This window comes from Mus pahari, chromosome 14 (genome assembly GCF_900095145.1).
Source record: "Mus pahari chromosome 14, PAHARI_EIJ_v1.1, whole genome shotgun sequence".
Taxonomy (NCBI): Eukaryota; Metazoa; Chordata; class Mammalia; order Rodentia; family Muridae; genus Mus; species Mus pahari.
Genome location: NC_034603.1, coordinates 67,828,777 through 67,834,251, shown reverse-complemented (window position 1 = coordinate 67,834,251; position 5,475 = coordinate 67,828,777).

Sequence of the window (5,475 nt, the reverse complement as noted above, 5' to 3'; positions counted from 1 at the left end):
CAGGCGGATTTCTGAGTTCGAGGCCAGCCTGGTCTACAGAGTGAGTTCCAGGACAGCCAGAGCTACACAGAGAAACCCTGTCTCGAAAAACCAAAAATATATAATAATAATAGTAATAATAATAATAATAGGGCTGGTGAGATGGCTCAGTGGGCAAGAGCACCTGACTGCTCTTCCGAAGGTCCGGAGTTCAAATCCTAGCAACCACATGGTGGTTCACAACCATCCATAACAAGATCTGATGCCCTCTTCTGGAGTGTCTGAAAAAACAACTACAGTATACTTACATATAATAAATAAATAAATCTTTAAAAAAACAAAACAATAATAATAATAAAACCTAAGTAACTAGGAAAATAATTTAGCTGGGACCCTAAATCCTTTAGTTTAACCTGAAAACATCTATTCAACCAGCGATAGAATATAAAGTTAGGCTGCAGACAAGTTGTGGGGACAATTTAAGAAATTCAGTTGAATCTCAAGTTCACAAAAACTAATATATCCAGGTGTGGTATCAGACCTCTGTTTTCATAGCACCCAGGAGGCTGAGGTAGGAAGATCGGGAATTGCAGAAAACATCCAATAAAATTAATACCAGGCAGTGGTGGCACACACGTTTAATCTTAGTACTCTGGAGGCAGAGGCATAGACAGGCTGATCTCTGAGTTCGAGACCAGCCTGGTCTATAGAGTGAGTTCCTGGACAGCCAGGGCTACACAGAGAAACCCTGTCTCAAAAAACCACACACACACACACACACACACACACACACACACACGTCACTAAATATTTATGTATAGATTAGGGTTGGCGGTATGTACCTATAATCCCAACTAGAACAGAAGGTAGAGGCAGGAAGATCAGTAGTTCGAGGCCATCCTCGGCTACATAACAAATTCAGAGCCAGCCTAGGTTACATGAGACTCTGATTTCTTGGAAAGGTGGTTGGGACAGATAATACAGATGCATGTGCAAGGCAAACATATATGATTACATGAGATTTACCATGAGCCATTGGCCCATGCAGTAAGAGAAATTGATGATGGAGGCTGAGAAGCCCCAGGGTCTGCCGCCCACTGCAAGCCCAAGTGGTGTCTTTCTATCCAGGTCCTGGAAGGCCTGGGAACCAGGAGGGCCTGGCTTGAAGGTGCCAGCCTGGGGCCAGGAGAAGAGGAACTGAAATGTCCTAGCCCAGACAATGAGGACTTGTTCTATTTGGACCCAACAGGAAGATAGCCACCTACACAGAACACAGTAGGCTCCTTGAAGGAGTCCCTGGATTGGAACGCTCACCCTTCATCCCCTTGTCGGTTCAAGGATCCTCTCGGGGCCTGCTCTTTGCCAGGCAGACTTTCCTTGAGGCTCTGGGAACCTCAATATCCACTGTCCTTCTCTGTTGGTAGCATCATGCTTTGGGACCTGGGAGACAGCAGTGGCCATGCCAAGCCAGGAGGGAACTGATGTGTGCCATATCCAAGCATGGGGTGAGGCAGGGAGGGGCACTAAGTAGACCGATGACACATTGTGGCCTCACCTGGAGGGGAAGGGACAATATTTTCACTGTGCCTAGCTAGGACAGTAACAGCCACCAGATGTCAGTGGTGTCACAGTCAAAGTTGGTGGTACATTCTGATCCTGGGGACCTTGGTAGTGGGAGCTGCTGCCTTTGTATTGACTGGAAGTCAATACAAAGTGGCCTCCTGAGGATGAGTCCCTCCAGTGACTATGCTTGGAGAGCCAATAAGAAGCCCCCATCCCTACCTCAGCCTCCTTTCATCCCACCCTGAGCTCAGCGATCATTTGGAACAGTCTTCAGGCACGTAGTAGGTCTTTTTCCTTCCTTCTTTCCCTCCTCTTCTCTTTCTCCCCACTTGCCCTCTCTTTCCTGTTTTGAGATAAGGCCTAAGAGAGCCTGAGCTAGCCTGAAAGTTACTATGCAGTGGAATGTTACTATGTTACTCCACCTCCCACCACACCCCTACCTCCTAAATGCTGTGTTTACAAACATGCACTGGACACACACACAGGCTTCCCCTCTTTATCCTCTTTCCCTCTCCACCTCCTTTTCTTCTCTTCCTTTTCTTCTCTTTTCCTTTCTCTTCCCTTCCTCCATCCCTCTCTCCCTCCTCTCTTTTGTCTTCTTTCTTTCTTTCTTTCTTTCTTTCTTTCTTTCTTTCTTTCTTTCTTTCTTTCTTTCTTTCTTTNTTTNTTTNTTTNTTTTTTTTTTTTTTTTTTTTTTGAGACAGTTCCCCTACATAGTCTTGGCTGTCCTAGAACTCACCAGACAGGCCTTGAACTCACAGAGATCCACCTGCTTCTGCTTCCCTTCGTGCCAGGATTAAAGGCATCACTTCATCACCCCCCCCCCTTTTTTTTTCAACTGGGTCTTTAGGTTCGCACTATGCCATCCTACCAGCAAGGTTGGAGATGCTTTCTACTTTTGAGGCTACCAAAGCCCGGGGAGCCTGCCTGGGATTTGATTTGCTAACAGTACTGGCAACAGTAGCTTGTGGCATTCTGATGAATGGCAAGTTCCATACCACATCAACCAATGGCCACAGTTTGGCCCAGTGTGTGGAAGGCCGGGAAACGATACTCAGAGAGGTTAGAAAATACCCCTAAGGCAGCACAGCTAACAAGAGCCCAAGAGCTGGCCTTTGAATGCCAGATGCCAGACTCCTTCCCAAGCAGCTTCCCTCATCCTCCACAATTGGGACTGGGCTCAGGCCTCCAATGATGCTCTGGTCGAATGGGTTCACACATGGGCTGGGTAGCCTATAATGCCAGCTCATACCAGAAAGGAGGAGCTCGAGAGGGCCTGTCCCACATCCCCGGAGCCAGAGATGTACATGCCTATCCTGGGACCCCTCCCCCAGGGCAGAACTATCAACAGGAGTGGGGCTTGATGCAATCTTGTAATCTCAGCTGTTTAGAGAACAGAGGCAGGGGTATTGTGAGCTCAAAGCCTGCCTGGACAGCTTAGTTGCCTCAAAATGGAAAAGAGAGACTGGGGGAGATGGCTCAACAGTTAAAAGCGCTGGCTGCTTTTAGAGATCTGCCTTGCAGAGAACATCAGGGGGCTTGAACTTCTTCAGCCCTTCCCCAAGTCTTGAAATAAAGTGGTTTGGCAGCCCCCTCCTTCAAAAAAGCAATGGGTGGTCTTCCAGAAGTCCCGGATTCTATTCCCAGCACCTACAGGGTATCTCACAATTTTCTTTAACCTCAGTTCCAGGAGTTCGAGGTCTTCTGGCTCCCGAGGGCACTGCGTGCTCCCGAGGCCACTGCGTGGCTCCGTAGGCACCGATGCACACACCACCATGCACTCACATCCAGAGTCTATCCTTAGATTCATCCAGTAAATATTTATTGGGTACCTAATTATAGTCCAAAGGACACAAAAGTAAACAAAACAGAAGTGTCCTCGTTGTTGGTGAAATGGGGAAACTGGATTATCGTCCCTTGTGGATGGTGAGCGCCAGGTAGGTGTTAAACAAGGAGTCGGGGTAGGGGATGAAGGCTCAGAGAGGGAGTAGGGAGAGCTCACAAGCCCCTACGAGGTTCCCAGTGCAAGAGCCAGAGAGGGGGTAGGGAGCACGGGTGTTAGGAGCGGAGAAAGCATTCCTCCGGAGACCCTGGTCCTTCTGCCTCCAGGACTTGGCACCTCTCCGTTCCCTAGCGCTTGCTCTCCAGATCCTGGCATCTTGCCCTTCCCGGATATAGCCAGCAGGGAGCGCAAGACACAGCCAGTCACTCGCGTAGGTGCTCTGACTGCATAGCCTGAACTCCGGCTGGGGAATCTTGAATTCAAAGAGCTTGATTGGATTTTTTGAGAGGAGGCGTAAAGGAAAGGGGAAGAATGCTGAGGAATAGCCGGGCGTGGTGGCGCACGCCTTTAATCCCAGCACTCGGGAGGCAGAGGCAGAAGAATTTCTGAGTTCAAGACCAGCCTGGTCTACAAAGACCTATAGCCAGGACAGCCAGGGCTATACAGAGAAACCCTGTCTCGAAAAACCAAAAAAAAAAAAAAAAAAAAAAAAGAATGCTGAGGAATAGGAAAAGCCTGGTCCTTGGGAACTCCATCCTGTGAAGATGAGAAAGAGTTTATGCTGGTGCTGGATTGGAGTGGGGGTTGGGGCCGGGTGTACAGTGGCCATCTGCCTGGGTGACAGGAGCAGCCTTAGGCCTTAGGCCTGCGGTCAAGTCAGTAAGGGGATGGCCAGGAGGAGATTTCATCCAATCCCTGTCCTTGGTCATTCAGAGTGCTAGTGCAACCCTGCTGGTGACCTTTTCCAGGATTAGGCCAGGGAAGGAGGCAGGGAGAGAGAACTAAACTAGGTGTGGGCGGTAATTAGAGAAAATGTGCCCCTAAATTCATGGTGTGAAGGTTTCTGTCTCCCTGGTCCCTCATCTGCCCATCAAGGGTAGGAGAAGACACACTGGGAGAGACAACACAAGGTCCCTCAGGATGTCTCTATAACAGGGAGTGAGCAGGATCATAGTCCCCTCTGGCTCTCCTGGCAGTGCTGGGCCCTGGAGAGACCATAATAATGATTTCTCCATCCTTTCTCACCCTCGTGAATGAGCAGAACCAGGGGTGAGGCCGAATGTGAGCTGACACTGCCCTCTGGAGGCCACATCCAGAATTGCATGATTCTAATGCTCTGACCTAGAGGATTCTCCAACATTATTATCTTTGTTCCTTTTCCCTTTTGACTCAGACTTCCCAGGGGCCTCAAGACTGCTTCTACATGGGCAAGATAATGTCTAATGCACATTCAGTGAGCTCCTACTGTGTGCCCTGTTCTGGGCTCCGTGTAGGCTGCAAGCGTCCAGGCACAGAGAGACCGCCTGGAAGGAGGAACCTTTGGCAGAGCCCTGAAGCTATGGCCTTGTGAGAGATGGGCTGGGAAGATGTCAAAAGGAACCCCCTCTCCTCCTTCACTGTCCACAGTAAACACCGAGGCTGTGTCTCCTAAATTTTTGCTGACAATGAAAACATGTATACTGTGGGGGGAAGGTAGTCTATGTCTGTGACCCCAGTTCCTTTGGAGATTGAGGCAGGGGGATTAAAAATTTGAGGGGGATTAGTGAGATGGAGCATCAGTTTAGAGAACTATTTTTTCTCTTCCAGAGGTTCTGCTTCTGACTCCCGAGTTCCGGGATTAAAAGTGTGTGCATTACTACTTTTGTTAATAACTTAAGGTCCCCAGTCAACTCACCGGTCTAATACATTAAACTTGGGGGAATCACTTCTTTGTCTTTGGTGACATATCTGGGGAGAGCAGACATTTGTTCACATCTCCCCAGGAAGAATCATACATTCTCCAGTCCCGTCCTCACTGAGGCCTTCTCCAAAGCTCTCCTCACAGTCGCCCACCCCACCCCCACCCCAGCACAGGATTCCTCCAGCTCCCCTGACCTATCTCTCTTTTTGTTTGTTTGTTTGTTTTTTGTTTTTTGAGACAGGGTTTCTCT